Genomic DNA, 24,248 nt, shown 5'->3' with positions numbered 1-24,248 from the left:
TGTTTCCTCATTAACAATGAGCTCATTTGAAGCTTCATATAAAAACAGTTTTCTTTTCCATTGAATAAAACAATTTTTAAATTTAATTTCTATTTCTAAGCCTATGGATATTTGTTCTTAATATTACAACAGGTTTCAATACCAAAGAATCTAAGTTATTTGAAGCCAAATAACTCCCTGATATGCCATATTGCAATGCCTAGTCTATGTGCTTTTATTTTGTAATAATTTACTGACAAATTTTACTGTCCATGTGCCGCAGTTCCTGTCCTGATGTGTAAGCTAGAGAATTAACATGTGTGCAGATGATGTAAAAATGGGGTCTGGATAGAGACAGGCAAGTTGATCTCTCATTGCAGTCGTGGTGCTACTCCATGCAAAGCCCCTCCTCTCTCCTGGGGTTACCTACTGCCTCTATTATTTCTGCCATTACTGTTAACATTCTGGGTCTGATCACATCCCTTGACTTTGGCCTCCTCTTTGGGGTCCCATGGCAGCCTAGACCGATGTGGGTATGTGTTCAGGTGCTACATAGCCAGGCTAACTGGTCTGTGCTCTCACTGCTTGCTATTTGCTATGCTCGTGGACCTGAGCTCATGCCTACACACAAGATACCTACTATATCTCCTCTGCTCATATACACTTTCCATTGTCCCATCGGATTTCACCTATAAAACACAAGCTCACAAATCAAATGGCAGAGCATTGAGCCAAGCATGGGGCCATTTCAAAGAGCTGCACCCTCTGAAAATGTTGCATGCAAAAGTTGCTTGCCCACGAAGCTGGCCCTGTCCACAACAAAGAATGATCCAATCCAAAATGTCAATAGTATCAAGGTTGAGAACCTTGCTTTAGATTAGTTTTGTGTGATTTAGATTTCATGTAAATTGAATCAAACTGTACTTTCAGAGTCATTCTTTATATTTAATTTACATTTCTTGATGTATAATTTTTTTTTTTAAGTTTTTTAATGTTTATTTATTTTTTGAGAGAGAGAGAGTCAGAGTGTGAGCAGGGAGGGACAGAGAGAGAGGGAGACACAGAATCCGAAGCAGGCTCCAGGCTCTGAGCTGTCAGCACAGAGCTCAACAAGGGGCTTGAACTCACAAACTGAGAGATCATGACATGGGCTGAAGTCAGATGCTTAACTGACGGAGCCACCCAGGGGCCCCCTTTTTTTTAAAGTTTTTTTAAATGTTTATTTCTTGATGTATAATTTAATATGCAAGTAAAATCCATCCATGTGAGTGCACAGATCTATGACTTTTGATAAATGCATAGAACTGAGTCACCAATACCACCACAGTCAAGACATGGAACAGTTCCCTCACCACCCACCCCAAGTTTCTCTCATATGAGATTAGAGTTGACAGGATAGAGATATACTGTTTGAGAAAGATGAATTCAGATTAGTGCAAGAATCTTTGGCATGGTATGGAAAGGACTTGATTTGGGAGCTTAAGAAAAAAGAAGATGCCTAAACTGGTGAACTCTGGCCTGCAGCAGGGGGTCTGTTAATGGTATGGGGAAACTTATGAGGAGTTTATCAAGCAAGTTTTTAAAATTTAGGACCATTGTGTATTTTTAATATTCTGGCCATCTAGGGGTCTTGAGTTTTCTGAAATACTTCCTTTTCATTCAGATTCAAATTGGGATTGCTTAATATACTTCTATTACCTTTGAAATTACTTCCTTCTGTGTGACTAGAACAAAATGTATAACTAGAACTAGCTATACAGACAGAACACTCACACACACACACACACACTCACACACACACACACACACACACACACACACACACACACACAATCTACGTGCCATAGCCTGAGGCAGATGGAAAAACCTTATCAGAGAGGAGGTTTGTCATGGGTGACTTGTTTGCTTCAACCTGGGGCCATTTCTCAGGGTGTTACAGATTTGTTGTCTTGATTAGAAATGCTCACAAGTACATAGATTGGGTGTTTGAAAAGAAGATCTCACACAATCTAGCTGAGAGAAAGAAACAAGAGAAAGATCATAACTCCACAATACAAGAAAAATAAGTCAATGTAGGGAATGCATTTGGGGCAGCAGCTTCAACACTTGATTGCCTGAAATGTCAGGTGGCAAAAGTCAGCCACAAATGCTCAGACCAATTTTTTTCTATTATTCTACTGTAGAGGCCAACTGAATGGGCTCCAAATTTTACACAGCTGATTCTGAGAATTCTGGATGCCCAGGCAGCATAATTGGAGTGGGTCAACACATTTTATATCAGTTCTCTGCAAATTCCCAGAATTGAATATACCCAAGAAAATATAGGCTTGGTGTCTATATGTACACACAAACCCATACTCCCACTCTATTATTTTAAATAGGCATTCTCTAGACTTTTATAGGTTTCTTACGAGGTGGTATGTGAATAAAAATTAAATATGCATGTGCTTTTGTTATATGGGCCCTAAACTTGATTAAATAATCAAGCCTTTGCTTACTGAGCCATGATGTTGTCCTTCTGTTTTTCTGGTCTATATGCTTAGATTTTGGCTTGCCAACTGGTAAGAGGCATTTTCAATCTAGAGAATGTTTACTTCTAGATATGGAGGGATTATCATGAGGGAGATAATTGCAGAAAACAAGAAGACAATGGGACTTGAGGCTTAGGAAGGCAGAAAAAGGGTGCATCTAGAGGCAGAATGAATGGTGGATAAATGTTTGTGGGTGATGGCAGGCATAGGCAAATAATAACATCAGAAATACTTCTTGGATGTGACCTTGTAAAAGAATGGAGATAGAATATATATTATTTTGACATTCAACCTCAAGTGGTCTATATATTTCTTCTAGGGCATACATATATGTATGCACTATAGCTTATAATTTGATTTTTGAAAGTCATTGAGATACAACCCCCCGTTTCCCTTTATAATCCATGAATAACATGGGCCGTGAATCATGCCTGGGGGCTCTTAGAATAACTTCACAAAGTAATGACATGTCAACTTTAACTTGAGTTTTTATAGCAGATTTTATGGAGAGGAAAAAAATAACTATTTATTAAACTGACAGTGACTAGAATTATCATTGTCTGTGTTTCTTCAAATGCAAACACTGCCACCACCTTAACACATGTACATTTTGTCTATGAGTCTTTTGTCTTGATGTTATAAAGATTGTTCATCTTTATAACTTATTCTTGGGACACCTGGGTGGCTCAGTTGGCTAAGTATCTGACTCTTGATTTGGCTCAGGTCATGATCCCAGGGTCATGGGATTGAGACACACATTGGGCTCTGTGCTGAGTATGGAGCCTGCTTGGGATTCTCTCTCCCCCTCTCCCTTTGCTTTCTCTCTTTAAAAAAAAAAAAAAAAAAAAAAAAAAAAATATATATATATATATATATATATATACATACATATATGTGTGTGTGTGTGTATATATATATATATATATATATATATATATATATATATTTCTTATTCTGGTTCAGGTAAACCCAGGAGGTGTGGTGTGTCATTAGCCTGAATATGATCTCAGTCTAGGGCCACTGGACAAAAGGCCAAAGTAGGATTTATCACATGGTCTTGTTCATTCTTGAATGTTCTGTTAAGCATACATATATGTTCTGTTATATATATATATATATATATATATATATATAGACAGAGAGAGAGTGGAAAGAAAATCGAAAAAGAGGGGAGGAAGAAACTGATATTTAAAGTTTTTTTATTATTTATTTATTTTTGAGAGAGAGACAGAGACAGAGCATAAATGCTAAAGGAGCAGAGAGAGGGGGAGACACAGAATCAGAAACAGACTCCAGGCTCTGAGCTGTCAGCACAGAGCCCAACGTGGGGCTTGAACTCATGAACTGCAGGATCATGACCTGAGCTGAAGTTGGACACTCAGCCGACTGAACCACCCAGGTTCCCCAGAAACTGATACTTAAAAAACACTTATGTTTGGTCAGTGCAACAAAAGTTGTTCTCAGAGTCAGTGTAGTGATGTCCACCTATAACTGGATGGATTGCCATGAATGGGAGAAAAGCATGAGATTATCCCTGTGTGTCTAGAAGGTTAGAAACCACCTAAAATATCAATCACAGTTATCTAGCAGTAAGGTGATAAAATATGAACATATTGGATATTTTGGAGCAGAAATTACTTCCATTGTATACTCTGTTTTAGAGAGATATAGGATGGGCAGAAAGCATTTTAAAAAGGATAGTAGGAGAAAAATCTTGTCAGAGCATGTGGAAACACCATCCAAGAAGTAGAGCCTGGCAAGTAACAAAGCTTTGTTTAAAAGAGGAGAGGAGTTCTTGGCTCATTTTCTTGGAGTTATGCTGCTTCCAGAACCAGGTTATGCCCACAGAGTTTGGTAAACATGAAGATGTGCCACCCAGCTCCTTCAGGGTCTGCCTTTACTTCAGAGAACTTCCAGCCCAAGGTTTTGACACTCATAGGGCAGAAAGCTACTCCTACAGTTAGGCTGGAAGGGCCAAGGGAGTAGGTGGTATTATCAGAGCTCAGAGGCCAGGGTTATCTGGAAGAAGCCAGAACCACAGTGAGACCTGTCTAGCATGAACTACAGCAATGAAGGAGACCCAGATGCAGTAGGAAGCTTCTGAGACAGAAAGAAAGTGGGGAAAATACTTTGGCTTCTCCCTTCCTTCTACCTTCCAGACTCCCACCAGCACTTCTCATTAACCAAAGCCAGCTGACTAAGAGCCTGGAGACTGAAGCCTACCAAGTCAGCCTGAGTGCCACACAAAGTTCAGAGCCATCATTATCAGGATGTATTTCAGTCAACTCCCATGAAAAACCCCAAACTGATACAGATGCTTCCCAACTGAAGATGGTTCCACTTATGATTTTATCTTCTTTGGAAACGCTGGACAGTGGCAGCGAGCTGCAACTCCCAGGCAGCCACGTGATCATGAGGGTGAACAACAGATACACGTACAACCATTCTGTTTTTTCACTTTCAGTACAGTATTCAATAAATTAAATAAGATGTTCAACACTTTATTATCAAATAGGCTTTGTGTTAGTAATTTTGTCCAACTGTAGTCTAGTGCAGGAACCTTTAAGACAGGCTAGGCTAAGCTATGATGTTTCGTAGGCTGGGTGTATTAAATGCATTGTCAATCTCTGACATTTTCTCTTTTTTTTTTTCCAGAATTCTTTTTTGTTTGTTTGTTTGTTTATAATTTACATCCAAGTTAGTCAGCATACAGTGCAATAATGTTTTCAGGAGTAGATTCCAGTGATTCACCCCCTATGTAGAACACCCAGTGCTCATCCCAACAAGTGTCCTCCTCAATGCCCCTTATCCATTTAGCCCATCCCCCCCAGGAACCCTCAGTTTGCTCTCTGCATTCGAGAGTCTCCCATGTTTTGTCCTCCTCCCTGGTTTTATATTCTTCCTGCTTCCCTTCCCTTATGTTCACCTGTTTTGTATCTCAAATTCCTCATATGAGTGAAGTCATATAATATTTGTCTTTCTCTGACTTTTTTGCTTAGCCTAATGCCCTCTAGTTCCATCCATGTTGTTGCAAATTGATTGCCGAGTGATACTCCATTGTATATATATACCACATCTTCTAATCCATTCATCTGTCAACGGACATTTGGGCTCTTTCCTTACTTTGGCTATTGTTGATAGCACTGCTATACACATTGGGATACATGTTCCCCTTCAAAACAGCTCACCTGTATCCCTTAGATATATACCTAGTAGGGCAATTGCTGGGTTGTAGGCTATTTCTATCTTTAACTTTTTGTGGAAACTCTATACCGTTTTCCAGAGTGGCTGCATCAGCTTGCATTCCCACCAACAATGCAAAAGAGATCCTCTTTCTCCGCATCCTCACCAACATCTGTTGTTGCCTGCGTTGTTAATGTTAACCATTCTGACTGGTGTGAGGTGGTATCTCATTGTGGTTTTAATTTATATTTCCCTGATGATGAGTGATGTTGAGCATTTTTTCATGTGTCTGCTAGCCATCTGGATATCTTCTTTGGAGAAGTGTCTGTTCATGTCTTTTGCCCCATTTCTTCACTGGATTCTTTGTTTTTTGGGTGTTGAGTTTGGTAAGTTCTTTATAGATTTTGGATACTAACACTTTATCTGTTATGTCATTTGCAAATATCTTCTCCCATTCTGTTGGTTGCCTTTTAGTTTTGCTGATCATTTCCTTTTCTCTGCAGAGGCTTTTACCTTGATGAGGTCCCAACAGTTCATTTTTGCTTTTGTTTCCCTTGCCTCTGGAGACGTGTTGAGTAAGAAGTTGCTCTGGCTGAGGTCAAAGAGGTTTTTGCCTGCTTTGTCCTCTAGGATTTTGATGGCATCCTGTCTTATGTTTAGGTCTTTCATCCATTTTGAGTTTATTTTTGTGGATGGTGTAAGAAAGTGGTCCAGGTTCATTCTTCTGCATGTCGCTGTCCAGTTTTCCCAGCACCACTTGCTCAAGAGACTGTCTTTATTCCATTGGATATTCTTTCCTGCTCTGTGAAAGATTAGTTGGCCATACCATTGTGGGTCCATTTCTGGGTTCTCTATTCTGTTCCATTGATCTGAGTGTATGTTTTTGTGCCAGTACCATACTGTCTTGATGATTACAGTTTGTAACACAGCTTAAAGTCTGGGATTGTGATGCCTCCAGCTTTGGTATTCTTTTTCAGGATTGCTTTGGCTACTCAGGGTCTTTTCTGGTTCCATACAAATTTTAGGATTATTTGTTCTATCTCTGTGAAGAATGATGGTGTTATTTTGGTAGGTATTGCATTGAATATGTATATTGCTTTGGAGTGACATTTTCCACTTACCATTAGTTTATCAGGATGTAACCCCATTGTAAGTTGAGGAAGGTCTATATAGCCATTTGGGGGACCATCAGGAGCAGGCAGCCTATATTCCTTAGATAATAATATCTACCATGAATTGTACCCTTGTTGGAATGATAATTATATGAACCAACCACTGTGCCAGACACTGTTTATATTCTTTATTCTAAAGCAGATCTGGGGCACTTGGGTGACTCAGTCTGTTAAGCATTGGACTGTTGATTTCAGCTCAGGTCTTGATCCTGTAGTCATGTGATTGAGTCCCATGTTGGGCTCCACACTGACACCATGAAGCCTGCTTGGGATTCTCTCTCTCCTCTCTCTACCCCTCCCTGACTCAGTAAATACATATACGTATACGTATATGTATATGTATATGTATATGTATATGTATATGTATATATGCATATGTATATATAAGCAGATCTAAATATCCAATGTAAATTCACTTAACTCCAGGGAATTAACGTTAACAGAGACTAACTTGAAATCACATCCATTCAAGACTTTTCATAAACCACATGATAAAAGCTGAATTTAACCTATTCTCTTAATAATTCCAAACTGAACATCCATATGCCATGTGAATAAGGTAGAAAACCTACTTAATTGAATTCTAGGGAATGGAGAATGAACAACTAGTTGTCAAACCCTGAAGGAGTGCATTTGTTTACTGTATTTTATAGGGAAAGAACAATTAAAGCTGGAAAGTTTCTGAATAGTCAATATGCTAATAGTATGTTTTTAAAAATGTCAATTACCTTCCACAAATCCCTCCAGAAAATGAAATGAATTGGTTTCCTATATTCATTGTTGTTGTTTTACCTCTAATGCATGTTTCCTTTGTGTTTTCATGAAAAGAGGCTGTCTCACTGTAGGGTAGGTGTTACTTATTTTTGTAAATATCCAACAGAAGAATTATGCCTTTTATGGAAAAAATATTTTTAGCAGGACTTTCAAAGCATCTTGCTTATGATGTTTCTCTGGTATGTCAGTGCAATAACTACATAGATTTAAAAATCGTTAAAGCCATAAATTTTCCATTTCATTCTTGCTTATGGAAAATTACAAAGGAAAACGGATCCTTTTAAAAGAAAAGTAGCAATTTTTGATTTGTGGACAAAACAATTAGAATAAATAATTTAACAATATGGGGATTTAAAATGTGTCCTAAAGGAAACTGGGTTCAAATACCAACTTTGTTTGATTCAAAGATGTCTTTTAAAATGTAAATAATTGAAGGGTACTATGGCACAACATTCTTACTCAACTGAGAATAAAATAAACATGATTTGTTGCTGGTAATTTATGAGAAGTGATAGGATTTAGCTTGGACACAATAACAAGAACGACCTAATAGCCAACCCAGCCAAAATGGTAGCGATTTAGTTTAGTATACCTGAAACATTCCAATAGTTGGTGGCCTCCAAACGCCTGATTTCCAGTTTTGCCAAAAGACAGTCTGAGAAGAATTTAGTTAAAGTTTCAGAGATTTAGATTCCTTCCAGCTTCCAGAGGTAGGATTATGGAAACAGGGAGCAAATAAAGGCTGACTCTACAATGCTTAGGATTAGGGCCTTTCTTAAAGGTTGTGGAGATGCTTGTACTGAAAATAAAATTTAGAAAAGATTGCATGTCTGAAAAATCTCTTAGACTAAATTCAGACTCCAGAGTAAAAAAAATCCAATAGTTTATCAAGTCAGTCACAAAGATCCATTTTCCAAAGTAATAGACTGTAAGAGATGAGTTTCAAGACAATAAAAATGCTGAGACACATCCCAGTTCCTCTCTCCTGTCTCTTTACAACATTGTTGTCATTCGTTTCACTTATCCATATGTTATAATCACTCAATACATTGTTGCTATTTTTACTTCAGTTGTCTATTAGATCAACCATGAATTTAAAAAAACAATGCTATTTTACCTTTATTTATTCCTTCTCTGATGTTCGTCCTTTCTTTATGTGGATCCAAATTCCTGATTATCATTTTTCTTTCCAAAGAACATCTTTTGACATTTCTTACAAAGCAGGTGATCTGATAATGAATTTCTTTCATTTTCATTTGACTGAGACAGTCTCTATTTTTCTTTGCTTTTGAAGGATAATATCACAGAATATAGAATTCTGGATGGGTGATATTTTCTTTCAACACATTAAATATTCTACTCTACTCTCTTCTTGCTTGCATGGTTTCTGACAAAAAGTCCACTGTAATTCTTATCCTTGTTCCTTTATAGTTAAGGTGTTTCGCCTTGCTTTGGCTTCTTTAAACACTTCTGGCTTCCTGCAGTTTGAATATGATATGCATAGTAAAAGTGTCTTTGGTTTTTATTCTGCATAGTGTTTTCTGAGCTTTCTGGATTTGAGGTTTGGTGTCTGTCATTAATTTTGGCCAATTTCCAGTCATTTATCACTTTAAATATTTATTCTGCTCCATTTTCTCCTTTTTCTCTTTCCCATTTCCAATTATACATATGTTTCATCTTTTGAAATTGTCCCACAGTTCTTGGATATCATGTTCGATTCTTTTCATATATTTTTTTTCTCTTTCCATTTCAGTCCGGAAAGTTTCTTTTGCCATATCTTCACATTTAAAGATTCTTGGCTGTATCCAGTCTGCTGATGAACCTATGGAAGGCTTTCCTCATTTCTGTGTTTCTTCTTTCTAGCATATCCTTTTGATTCTTTCTTAGAATTTCTCCCTCTTTGTTTACATTACCCATCTGTTCTTGCAAGTTGTCTGCTTTTTCCACTAGAACCCTTAACATATTACTCAGTTATTTTTATCTTATTTTATGTAAATCCCCTGCTTTATTTTTTAAATTTAAATCCAGTATAGTTAATATACAGTGTTATATTAGTTTCAGGTGTACAATGTAGTGATTCAATAATTCTATTCAATACTCAGGGCTCATCATGATAAGTGTACTTTTTCAATGTTTATTTATTTTTTAGAGATAGAGAGAGAGAGAGAGAGAGAGAGAGAATGAGCAGGAGAAGGGCAGAAAGAGAGGGAGACACAGAATCCGAAGCAGGTTCCAGGCTCCAAGCTGTCAGCACAGAGCCTGACACGGGGCTCAAACTCACAAACTGTGAGATCATGACCTGACCTGATGCTTAACCCACTGAGCCACACATATATACACACACACATATATTCTTTATCCAGTCATCTATTAATAGACATTTTGGCTGCTTCCATAATTTGACTATTGTAAATAATGCTGTAATAAACATAGGGTTGCATGTTTCTTTTTGAATTAGTGTTTTCATATTCTTGGGTAAATACCCAGTAGTAACATTTCTGGGTCATAGGGTAGTTCTATTTTTAATTTTTTGAGGAATCTCCATACTGTTTTCCACAGTGGTTGCACCAGTTTGCAGTCCTACCAACAATGCACAAGGATTCCTTTTTTTCCATATCCTTGTCAACACCTGTTGTTTCTTATGTTGTTAATTTTAACCATTCTGACTGGTAAGATATGTCATGGTGGTTTTGATTTGTATTTCCCTGATACGAGTGATGTTGGGCATCTTTTCATGAGTTTGTTGGCCATCTGGATATCTTCTTTGGAGAAATGTCTGTTTATGTCTTCTGACCATTTTTTTTAAACTGGATTATTTGGTTTTAGGGTGTTGAATTTTATAAGTTATTTGTATATTTTGGATACTAATTCTTTATCAGACATGTCATTTGCAATTATCTTGTTCCATTCAGCAGATTGCCTTTTGGTTTTGCTGATTGTTTCCTTTGCTGTGCAGAAGGTTTTTATTTTAATGTAGTCCCAATAGTTTGTTTTTGCTTTTGTTTCCCTTGCCTCAAGAGACATATCTAGAAAAATGTTGCTATAGGCGATGTCAGAAAAATTACTACCTGTCCTTTTTTCCCCAAGATCTTTATGGTTTGAGGTCTCACATTTAGGTCTTTAATTCATTTTGAGTTTATTTTTGTGTACAGTGTAAGAAAGTGGTCCAGTTTCATTCTTTTGCATGTGGGTGTCTAGTTTTGCCAACACTATTTATTGAAGAGACTGTCTTTATCCCATTGTTCAATCTTGCATCCATTGTTGAAGATTAATTAATCATATAATCATGGAATTATTTCTAGGGTTTCTATTCTGTTCTATTGATCGGTAATGTCTGTGTTTGTGCCAGACCCATACTGTTTTGATTACTACAGCTCTGTAGTATATCTTGAAATATGGAATCGTGACACCTCCAACTTTATTTTTCTTTCTCAAGATTTCTTTGGCTATTTGGAGTCTTTTATGGTTCCGTACAAATTTTAGTATTATTTGTTGTAGTCTTGTGAAGAATGCTTTTGGTTTTTTGATAGGGATTGCATTAAATCTCTGGGTGGTATGGACATTTTAACAATATTTATTCTTCCAACCCAGGACCATCATTTCTATTGTTTTTATAACATATTCACTATCTTTCATGTATGTTTTTATAACAATGGTTTTATTTCTAGAAATTCTGTTTTACCCACTTTCAAATTGACCTCTTATTTTTATTTTTATGTTATATTACTACATTAAAATTTTTTATTTCATTTAAGAGGTAATGATCTGCCATGATCTGTATCCTATAGATCCACCATATCTGTATCTTAGTAGAAGCCACAAACAGAATTCGCAACCTAAGCACTTAAACAATAGAATCTAAAAGAGATTGTGAAAAAACTATGCTTGAAATAATTAAATGAGAGAATTCTCATTTCAAGCATGTTTTCTCACTGTTCTCTATTTCAAGCATAGTTTTTTCAAAAAAAATGGTTTTGCATTTATTTATGCTTAAGAAAAACAAATGCTTCACTGGTCCCAGAAGATACTTTACATTAGTTTCTACACTTGCGATTCTTATACTCCATGATGAGTATACATTTAAGTTTCCTAGCCATTATTTAGCATAGACTTGCGGTTTTGACTGTTCAAACAAAACAATAATTTTACTCAGAAATTCAGGTAGGCAGCAAGTTTTCCTGGGCTCAGGTGGAGGTTGTTTATAGATCCCCTTGCATGGAGATCTATATGCAGTTCTGTCTCTCCACCTCAGCCATGCCCCTGTCACATCTGACTCAAGTGTGTGCTAAAATCCAGCTTTTAGACATTGGGACCTATATTTAGGTCTCATACCCCTCTGTTTCTAGAAATTGTGGGACTAACTGTATTATGAGCTTTGCTTTCTCTTAAAAACTGTTTTGTACAAGCAGACATGCCAGCTCAGTTGAGCCTCAGCTGACAGCACATGATGCAAAAGGACCCACACATAAGTGATGGGGTTGCTTTTTAAAAAAAAATTTCTTTATGTTTATTTATTTTTGACAGAGAGAGAGAGAGAGAGAGAGAGAGAGCATGAGCAGGGGAGGGGCAGAGAGAGAGGGAGACACAGAATCCAAAACGGGCTCCAGACTCTGAGCTGTCAGCACAGAGCCCGACGCGGGACTCAAACTCACAGACCGCAAGATCATGACCTGAGCTGAAGTCGGAAGCTCAACCAACCGAGCCACCCAGGCACCCTGAGGGGTTGCTTTTTTTTTAAGCTTTGGTTGCTATATAGTAATAGATAACCAAATTACTCCTGTCATCTCCAAGCTGTCTGTAAGGTCTAGTTAAAGGTTACCATCAGGTTACTATTATCACTGGCAAGATTTGAGAGAAGGGGATTGCCCCCCCTCCCTTCATTTACAGGTAGGTAGTAGGGGGGAGCAGCTGGAGGGACACCCCTACCAACAGCACTGTGACCCATAAAGGAATGTACAGAGGTATGTGTAGGAGGGAGAACAGCATTTCACATTCAGTGATGATCAATATAAATCCCTGAAGATTCCCAAAAGTAGCTCTGGAGGGGAATCTGGCAAAGACTTGGTTATACCATCACATGAGCTGGGGACTTGAGTCATAGTGATTGGTGCTTAAAAATATGAACTCACAGCCTAGTGGAGAGTCAGGAAAAGGAATACCACCTGGAAGGTAGTATTATGAGTCATAAAGTGAGACACAGTGGGGCCAAGGGCATTAATTTCAAGAATGTGTGTGTGTGTGTGTGTGTGTGTGTGTGTGTGTTTAGTTTTAGAAAGAACAGTCAAGACCCACTCTCAAAACTGCAGGCAAAAGAAACAAGGTTCACACATATCTATTACATTTGGCAACGAGATTTATCTACTGCATGAATTGTTGGACTAGATAGATAAGATCCCTTTCTCCCCAGAAATTATTTGATTCTAATGCTTCCATGTATCACTGTCTTTTTGATTCATGTCATAGAGCTCTTCTGTATTTTATACTATTCTCTGTCTGTGGGGAAATAAGAATTTGACTATGTTCTGAAAACAGTGTAAGCCCACTTGCTTTTATCAGCTTGATATTCTTGATCCTAAGCAGGTAACATATTAGTATATATGTTTCTACACTCACTTCCCATCAGCCCTTTCAAAGTGTCTAATATGTAAGTAAATAGATTATTCCCCAATAGAACCTAATTTTTGCATATTAGTAGTAGTGAGGGTTTTTGAACAAGGAATCCGAGCATGACAGATTAATTCTGTGGTGATGACTAACACTTGTCTAGCATTGCATGAGCCAGTCACTGCTCGTAAGTACTTTATAAATATTAGGCAATTTAATCCTTACAGCACACCAAGGGAAAGATGCTGTTTTTATCCCCATTTTACCAATGAGAAGACTGATGAGCCAGAGGTTAATTTGCATGGCCAAAGTTCAAGCATTTCAAACATCGATGTTATTGCAGATTGGGTTCTTCAGAAAGCTGATCTAGAGTGGAGTTTGGTGTACAGAAAGTTTAGTAAGTACTCTCAGGACAAACACCTGTAGAATGGAAGAGAAGAAAGTATCACTGAGCAGAAAGAGAACTTGAAAAAATGCCCTGTTAGCAAGAGCCTTTGTCAAGACCATGGGGATCTCTGAAGCTGAAGTGACCCTTCAGAGTGGTTCCAAGTAGGGTGAGGGGACCATGACTTCCACACTGACCAGTCATCGATGAAGGCTGCCCTTGGAAAAGAGGGCATGACCATGGTGAAGCAGCTCTCCAGACAAGGGCATTTTCCAGAGAAGGGCAGCATCCACAGCCACTAGGAAGATAATTGTTCAGCCTTAAAGGGGGAACAGAAAAGCACATCCAGCAACTACTCCATATGTATTTATGAATCATTCAAGGATCTTAAGATGCAGCTTCTGATTCAGTGGGTCTCGGCTGGAGCTGGGAGCCTGCATTTCTAACAAGCTCCCAGGTGACGCCAGTGCTGCTGGTTTGTGACAGCAGGATCCTGGTCATGCTGCATCAATGGTGCAAAGTTAAGAATAGAACCTAAGCTGTCTGGTTGAGACTGTGGTATTACAACGCTGCTGCACTGCTGCTTAAAGAAATCCCCTACTACTTTTTAATTCCGAAGATCCAACTTGATCTAGCATGCCAGACTGACTAGCTTTAAAGCATTTTCAAGTCTCCTGGCCTACATCTTCGGGGGACATGCTGTCCCAAGCATTTGTTTATTGCTGCAGTCTATCATTGCTGGCTTTCTTAGTGATGGTTCCATCCAGGGTGTTCTTTTCTTGGCTGGCCTGACAGGTTTTGTTTCCTCTGACAATTAAGCAAGTATATCAAACATGAGAATGACCTTAGCTACTTGGTATTCATAATTTGTGGCACACATTGGCTATTATTATTTTTATCAGAAAATTACCATTTTTCTATCTAAAGAGTTTATTATATTCTAAGGTATGATTTTATTGTGTGTTAAAGCCACTTTTCCCCCAAAGGAGTCTATCTTTAATTTCATAATGAGAGCCAGTAAGAGAATTGGATTTGACATCCAGGTTCATTTATACTCATTTTTTTTTAGAAGCACCTCTATTCTATAAAGTCAAACCTATCCTAAGAATTTTCCAGGTCACAATATTCTGTTAATTACATGATGATACTTTTCTCACTATGTACTCCCCACAAGCACAGAGGGAAGAAAATAAAACACCATGCAATTTTATAATGTCCGCACAAAGGACAAACGTGAGAATCAGTAACATGTGTGTTAGCCCTTACCTTGTTTGAAATTCTTATAAAAAGCAGTGATCTAATTATTTTACTTTTCATCATTAAAATTTTTTTTTAATGTTTATTTATTTTTGAGACAGAGAGACACAGAGCCTGAACAGAGAAGGGTCAGAGAGAGAGACACAGAATCCTAAAAAGGCTCCAGGCTCTGAGCTGTTAGCACAGAGCCCAACTCAGGGCTCAAACTCACAGACTGCAAGACCATTACCTGAGCCAAAGTCAGACACTTAACCAACTAAGCCACCCAGACACCCCTACTTTTTATCATTTTAAAAGAAGTATCCTATTGTGTGTGTGTGGGGGGGGGGGTGTGGGTGTGTAAAATCCTACATAGAGCTTAGGCAGGAGTGACATGGAAAAGAGAAGTGATCTTTTTTTTTTTTTTTATGTTTATCTATTTTGAGAGAGAGAGAGAGAAAGAAGCTGGGGAGGGCAGAGAGAGAGAGAGAGAGAATCCCAAGCAGACTCCACCCTATCAGCACAGAGCCCAACATGGGGCTCCATATCACGAACTGTGAGATCATGACCTGAGCTGAAATCAAGAATTGGATGCTTGGGGCACCTGGGGTGGTTCAGTCAGTTAAGCCTCCAATCTCGCAGTTTGTGAGTTCAAGCCCCTTGTCAGGCTCTGTGCTGACAGCTCGGAGCCTGGAGCCTGCGTTGGATTCTTTGTTTCCCTCTCTCTCTATTCCCTTCCCCTCCCTGTACTCTGTCTCTCTCTCTCTCTCAGAAATAAATAAACATTAAAAAAAATTAAAAAAAAAAAAGAGTTTGATGCTCAACCGACTGGGCCACCCAGGCCTTCCAGAAGTGATCTTAAAATGTTTATTGGGTTGTAAGAAAGAAAATCTTGAACTGGGCAACATTCTGGTTAAGAAATCTCTTCTAGCTCAGTTTGTTCCCTAGGCAACAAAGTCTGTGTTTAAAAAGAAAAAAAAAGATAGCACTTAGAGTAGTTAAGGTTTTATAGCCATTCTTCATTCAGGAGATACACGAGGAAACATCATTTATTCAAATATTACAGTTAATAATAGTATAATAATTTGGGTCAGCATATAGAGTAGCTGTGTTCCTAGAATGATGATTCTGAAAAGTGTGGTTCCTGGACCAGCAGCTTCAGCATCACCTGGGAATTCATCAGAAATATGAATTCTCTGTCCCCATCTTAGATCTGCTGAATCAGAAACTGGGGGTAGGGAGGGGGGAGGACAGTGATCTGTTTCCCAAGTCTTCCAAGTGGTTCTGAAGCCCAGAGAAGTTTGAGAACCACTGTGGTTATGAAAGAATTTTAATCTGTTTAGAACCACTTCTGTTCCAGATTTTTTTTTTCTAACATCTATATGGACACACATCTTTGAAACATTAGTTTGAAGGAACTCTTACTAAAATAGTTGTAGTAGAAACAAATTTCTTACTCAAGAGGAATGGATTAGAATTGTTTCTAAAGTTCCTTTTAATGCCTTTTGTTATGCAAGTTGCACCGGGCAGCCTCAGCAGTGAAAATGCTACCATTGAATTTAATTTCAAGCAGTATCTCGAAGAGCAGTCAGCAGCAGGAGATATCTTTCAGAAGGAAAAGGACGTCTTTATTCTTTAAATCAAATGGGAAATGACTCCCATTGGATTGTTGAAAGCAGCCTTCCTATTGAGGTGGAGCAGTAGTTGGCCAGGCTCACTCCTCTCTTCCTGCTGCTTGGAGAGAAGGTCAGGGAAGATAAGAGCAGTGAACAGGAGGGGAAATACTGTATTTTGTTCCTGGCTTTTCTTCCTTTCACTAGTTGATACTGGGGAGATAGCTGTGAGATCAGTAACCACTGGTTGAGAAGAAAAGACTAGACCCTCATTTTCAAAACCATAGAAGAGATAACCTAGGGTATTCATAGCCAATACCTAAGAGAGGAGTTGGAAAGTCCCGAGAGCATACTTATCTAAAATCTTGCAGCCCTAGAAATAATGGAGTAGAAGTTAGTCAGTTATAAAAAAGGGAAAAAATTGAATAACATCCAGAGAGAATAGCAAAAAGCTGGCTTTAGCTTTAATTTAAATATTAAGACTTAATGTGGCAAGACTATATGGAGTTTTTTAAATCTTGTTTTTTCAACTAACATTTATTGAGTGTCCTCTAAGCCAGGTGCTGTATTAAGCGCTGAAATACAAAATCTACACTTGATCTTAGTCAAAAGGCCGAGAAGTGATTGAAATACAAAATCTATATTTGAGTATCTTAATTAAATATAGTGTTTTACAAGTAGTTTTCTGTATTTGTTCAAACATACATTTAAAACTACAACAAACAGGGAAATTACTGCTCTACTACTCAGTAATGGCTTATAGCTACTACCATTTATGTGTTTCCAAAATATGATCTCATTTAATTCTGACAATTCTCTGAGGTTTGCACCATTTAATGTTCATTTTATATGTGAGAAAAAGACGGTTTTCTACAAGTTTAGTCGAGTTCATCCATCAAGTAAATTGTGGAGGCAAAATTTGACCCCTGATCTGATTCCAAACCTTGCTCCTTTGTTTTCTTTTAAAAAAAATTTTATTTACTTAAGTTCAAGTTAGTTAACATACAGTGTGGTATTGGTTTCAGGAGTAGAACCCAGTGATTCATCACTTACATATGACACCAAGTGTTCATTTGAGTAAGTGCCCTCCTTAATGCCTATCACCCATTAGCCCACCCCTCACCAGCAACTCCTCTCCAGCAACCCTCAGTTTGTACTCTGTATTTATCCAAGGGGCACATGCACCCCAATGTTTATAGCAGTGCTATCAACAATAGCCAACTTATGGATAAAGCCCAAATGTCCATCGACTGATGAATGGATAAAGAAGATGTGGTATATATACATAATGGAATACAGCTCAGCAATCAAAAAGAATGAAATCTTGCCACTTGGCACAATGTGGATGGAAATGGAATGTATTATGCTAAGTGAAATAAGTCAGGCAGAGAAAGACAGATACCATATGATTTCACTCATATATGGAATTTGAGAAACACAAGAGATGAACATAGGGGAAGGGAAGGAACAATAAGATAAAAACAGAAAGGAAGGCAAGCCATAAGAGACTCTTAAATACAGAGAACAAATTTTGCTCTAATTTCTATACTCATTGGCCTCAATCAATTACTCATCACCACAGAGGACTGGTGGTTGACCATGCAACCACCATATACAGTGCCCCCTTGTGGTCTTGTTTTCTAATTGCAAGTCTAGTTCTTTAATGGGGTGAATGTGTCTTTTAAAAATTGACTGCATATGTTTCATATATTCAGAAATCAAGGTCAGTTAAGGAAAAGAAGCATAATAATAGACCAAAATACATTTTTTAAATTGAGGCAAATCACCCACTGTAAGTGTACATTTCAATGATTTTTTAAAAAATAAATTGACCAAGCTTTGCAATCATGATTATAAATGAGCTTTAAAACATTTCTAATACCCCAGTAAGATCCCTCATGCCTCTTTACTTTTAATTTTCATCACTACCCACCTCACCCAGGCAACCAATAACATCTGCTTTCATTCTCTTGTAGTTTGCCTTTTCTGGGAATTTCATATAACTGGAACCATACAACATGTGGTCTTTTATTTCTGGTGTCTTCAATTTAACAATGTTTTTGAGATTTATCCATGTTGTAGCATGAATCAATAGTCCATTACTTTTAATTGTTGAATGGTATTCCATTGTGTGAATATACCACATTTTATTTATTCATTCACTGGCTGATTGATGTTTAAGTTGTTTTCAATATTTGTCTATTATTAATAATTTTGCTAAGAACATCCATGTACAGGTAAGTCTTTGTGTGGATATATGCTTTTATTTCTCTTAGGAAGATGCTGAAGAGTAGAATTGCTGGGTCATATAGTAAATTTAGAGTTAATTTTTAAGAAACTGCCAAACTGTTTTTTAAAGTGGCTCAACAATTTCATATTCCCACTAGCAATATATGAAGGTTCAGTTTCCTCACGTCTTCACCAACATTTGATATTGTCTGTCTTTTTTTATTATTATAGGCATTCTCAAGGGTATGAAGTTCTATGTGCTATTTGCATTTTCCTAATCACTAATGATGTTGAGCATCTTTTCATGTGCTTAACTGCCATTAGTAAATCTTCTTTGGTAAAATGTCTTTCCAAATAATTTACCCATTTTTTAAAAAAAATTAGGTTGTATTCTTATTATTGAGGTATAAGAGTTCTTTGTATATTCTATACCTATGTAAATTATTCAGTCCTAAATCTCTGACTCACATGTTTTAGAAAGACAGTGTACAATACCCCAATCTCTATACATCTCAAAGACATTGAAGCCACACCATACAATTTCTATGTTGATAAGATTAATATATCTGCAAGCACCCTATCTTTTCTGTGAGGTTTTATTCCTCACAGCTGGAATCAGTAAACACAACCTACCTTTTAAAAGAAGACTGTTATCACAATGTGGTGGTTTTAAAACATGGCATCAAATTCTTTGCCGTTCCTCTCCTCAAGAGATGGAGGCTTTCTCTTCTGCCCTTGATTCTATGCTGGCTTGTAAGTGCTTTGATGAATAGAGTATAGTAGAAGTGATGCTTTGTGACTTCCAAGCTTAGATTGTAAAAGGGCAAGCATATTCTGCCTTGTTTGTTGGAATACTTGCTCTTAAAGCCCTGAGCTGCCATGTAAAATGTCCATCTATTCTGAGGCTGCTATGCTGTGAGCAAACCCAAGCCATAGGGAGAGGTCGTGTGTAGACATTTTAATCAGCAGCTCCAACCAAGGCTGTAAAGTAAAGAAGCTGCCAGATGACTCCACGCTCTAGTCATTTTCCCAGCTGAGACCCAAGACTTCATGGAGCATGGAAAAGAGATAGTCATTCCTGTTGAAGCCACGTCTGAATTCCTTATCCACAAAATCTATGACTATGACAGCATGGTTGTTATTTCATGCCACTACATAGAAGCTTATTGTTCATTCAGCACTCTTGTGACTATAAGGGACAGAAGCCCCCACAAGATTATTCAAATAACATGAAGTTTATAATAAGGATCTTCTCATGGACTTTGAAGGACTGTAGAAAACCATTAGAAGTTAAAGTGTCACTCCCCACTTCTCAGGGACTTCTCCCGTTCTCATGTGCACACCTGTTCCATTCCCCCTCTTATGGCAGACAGAATTCTTTGGTGTACTTGTCAATCTGTATATGACCCATGGCTTCCCCACCTTGGCCCCTAGCTACATCATCACTTTCCAGCTTTATGTCCCACTGCCAACTGACAGTCTTTTAGGTCAAATTCCCAAGTGGAAGAACCTAATTAGTCTAGCTTATTTGTTTGAACTGAACCATTCAAGCTATAAATGAGCCAGTATTGGCTACTTTGGGATAAGTTATGCACTCCTAGTGATGGCACATGGGTCCAGGGAATATAGGGTAAAAAAGATGATCTTTTAGGAACGGTGGGCAAGGAAGGAACCATGAAACCTATGTATTTCTCTAATAGTAACTATATAATATGATGAAGACTATGGGGAAATGTAAACAACATACTATAAAAAGGCAAAAGAAGACTGATTAATTCTGCTGGAGAAGTCAGCAAGCCATCCCAGAGTTGGTAGCATTTGAACTTCGTCTTAAAAGAAGTAGGACTTAACTAATTTTTCAAGCAAAGGCAATGACTCAGGTCACGGCACAGACACACTGACATATGGAGATAGCAAGCATTTTCATGAGATTATGTTGCCAGAGAGCTTGGAGACATGAGGCCAGAACATTAGGATGATATACCTGGAATGCCCCTTTTCATTGTAATCTGACTAGAGGAGGCATAAACTTTGAGTCAATAAATGTGACAGGTTATGCAAGATTTAGATTTATTCTCTAGGTTTGTAGTTCTGAAATTTGAGTGTACATCAGCATCACCTGGAGCCTTTTTTAAATATATAATTAAGTAGGCACCATGCCCAATGTGGGGCCCGAACTCCTGACCCTGAGATCAAGAGTCACATGCTCTACCAACTAAGCCAACCAGGCACCCCAATCTGGAGTCCTTTTAAGAAAACAGATTGCCAGACTCCATCTGAGTTTCTGATTTGGTAGGTCTGAGGCAGCTCATGACAATTAGCGTTTCTAACAGTTTCCCAGGTGATGCTGAATAATGCTCCAAGGACCACACTTTGAGAACCACTGCTCCCTGCAGGTGGCTTTTAGAACTCATCCTACTTTAGCACCAGGACGTAGAACCCACACACTGCTGTCTGATTCTGATGTAGACTCACATATCTAAAGGACTGGATTTTCCCTCTACTTATACATCAGCAGTTCGCCTGGTCTAGGTTGATGAATGGCCAGGCTGTATGAATGTTTCACAACAGCAATAAATGGTTGCCATAGTGATTCTGTCTTATTATAGGGATGTATTTGTACAAGATTTGGAATTAGAGTTGAAAATGGAGTCTATCACTTGATAATCAAAATGAGTAATCGCAATGGTCTCTTCTGATCTGACTGCATTGGTGAGAACTTATGAGCAGATATCATGATCAGCACTGAGAATACAGAAATGTCACTGCCTCTTTTTCTCTATCACAGAAGAGTGCTTGTTCCTTCTTAGTACTCACTGCATTTTGTAATTATTTAATGTTTTTGTTTGCTTATTTATTTCCTGGCTCTACTACTTGATTATAAGCACCACAAAGACTGGGATCTAGTGTGCCTTGTTTATAATTTTGTTCCCAGCCCTACCATGATTAAATAAAATAAAGAAGGATACACCTTGCTCTCAAAGAGCTAATAGTCTGTTGACATGTGATTAAATTACAACATAATAAGTGATTTAATAGCTGAATGTTGAAAAAGCTATGGAATACGGAAGAGGGAGAAAGTAACTCTGTCCGAGGAGAGTAAGAGAAAGTACTACTGGTAAGAGAATATTTTAGATGAGGGCTTGCAGGATAAGAAGGAGTCTAGAACATAGATAAGGATGTTGTGAGTTGAAATTGAAGACAAAGAAAATATCACATGTGAAAGCATAGCTATGTGATGGAATGTGGCATGTGGGAGTAGTTGATATGATGGGGCAAAAGGGATGATAGAAGGAGATGAGATAGGAGATGGAAAAGTATTCTAGGACAAGAGTGTAAAGGTTCTGGGATGCTATGACATGAGCTTGAATCTCTCCTCACATTTTTGGGGAGCCATTAGAAGCATGAGAGTGATGTCATTAGATTGCAGGAAGATGTCCCTGATGGAGGTAGCAGGGGTGTCTAATGGGTCTAAAAGACAAGTTAAAAGAGTATTGCAGTCATTAAGGCAAGGAATGATGATGTCCTGAGCCAAATCATAACCATGGAGTCAGAAGGGTGGGAGAGATTTGGGTGGTATTTAGAAAGCAAAATCAATGAATGAGTCCTGGTAACATAATAGAATATTATGGATTTGTGTGAAAATTTATTCCAGATGACACTTATTGTGCTCCACCTAAGTATTTGTTAAATACTGTTCAAATTACTCTATAGGCATTCATTTAATCTTAGCAGCCCTGTGAAGTAGGTACCATTGTTAGCCCAATTTCACAGATGGGGAAATCTAGGTACCAAGATGTCAAGTAACTTGCTCAGCATGACACAGTTAAGTGCTGGGAGCCAGGATTTGAACTCAGAAAGTCTGGCTCAAGGTCCATGCTACTAAACACTAAAGGAGTAATCTTACAATTGTCTTGGCTCCAGGGACAAGGTATCTGGGAGCAATTGCAAAGTGCATAAATGGAGTAAATGCAGTTCTTGGAAATTTTGATATTGTCCTTCCTTTGTCTTTCAAATGCTAACAAAATACTCTTGCATTTCCAATATTAATGATTTCAGTGACTTTCTGAATGGAATCAACTGGGGCTGGAAAGAGAGACCATTGGTTCTGAACAGATGTCAAGGGCAGAGTTAGAGCCTAATGAATGGCGGTGGATGGGTTCCACAGAAAGGACTCTGAGGAAAGACCTGGTCATCCTTGTGATGGATGGGGCTTCTGATAATGACTACATCCTGTAAAGACCAACTTCTTTGCTTGCCAGAACCCTAGCAAGCATGTACAGTGAATTGTTTTTCTGTAATTCTTAGGAAATGCTTCTTACGTAATCTGCAATATAGCTTATGCCCTTTGGTATACCTAGAAGTTAAACCAGATGGACATGGACCTTTCAAATCTACATGCCATTGGAAGGGAACTTTCTAAGGAATAACCAAAAATGACTTTTCCAGTCTCTCATCTATATATTCCCCCTTAATATCTGGCCTAATTCTCTAACCAAGAGCAGAGGATGTGGGCCTGGCCCAGTATGTTGGAAGGAAAGCCACCAGGAAGTACAATAGTTAAGGTAAATGGTTCTAAGACCCATTTGGGTGGTGGCAAGCAAGTAATTATTAGAGAAATGTTAATGTCCTTACTGTGTTCCTTTAGTGTACTGTCCCACTGATAGAATTTGAACCTTCATGCATTCTCTGTTTTTTGGTGTTGGCAAAATTTTAAAATTACTCTGTGAGTAGAAATTTTATTCTAGCACTTCCAAGAACTACTAATAGGATCTCTGCTTGTGTTGGGTAATTTAAAATGGAAATCCCTAATTATATAAAAGTAAATGCATTTGCTCAAAATCATAGTTTCTTAACAGACTGAAGGTTGATAGGGAGCAGGGGAGAGGGGAAAATGGGTGATAGGCCTTGAGGAGGGCACTTGTTGGGATGAGCACTGGGTGTTGTATGTAAGCAATGAATCATGGGAATCTACCCCCAAAACCAAGAGCACACTGTATGTACAGTATGTTAGCCAATTTGGCAATAAATTATATTAAAAAATTATAGTTTGTTAATAAGATTAAATCAAAGTTTGGCAAAGTATGATTTGATGTGCCATTCAGCATCAACTACAATGTTCTCTCTATAGCTTGGAATCATTTTAGTCTCAGTTATGTTGGAGAAGGCTGACTTGACTTTGTAAAGCCTAATTTACTGGTATCACTGACATGGGATTAAAAAAGTATTTTACTCATATTTTTCTAATTCCTATTATTTTTCATGCTCAATGTAATTGAGAAAGGACTACATTTTTCCCCATAAAAGTTGTTTTGTATTGTGATAGAGGGCTATTGCCTTGGTATCCATTTTTTTCTATGTGGATGTCAAGGGCAATACACGATGTTAAAAAAGGAAAAATGAACATTAATTTTTGAAATTGTGATAAAAAACACATTTAAACCATTTTTTTTTTAATTTTTGTTTATTTCTGAGAGAGAGAGAGAGAGCACATACAAGCGGGGGAAAGGCAGAGAGAAAGGGAGACAGAGGATCTGAAGCA

The sequence above is a fragment of the Panthera tigris genome, chromosome C2 (genome assembly GCF_018350195.1).
Source record: "Panthera tigris isolate Pti1 chromosome C2, P.tigris_Pti1_mat1.1, whole genome shotgun sequence".
NCBI classification, from domain to species: domain Eukaryota; kingdom Metazoa; phylum Chordata; class Mammalia; order Carnivora; family Felidae; genus Panthera; species Panthera tigris.
The sequence above is the reverse complement of the archived record's forward strand: the minus strand, read 5'-3'. Positions refer to the sequence as shown.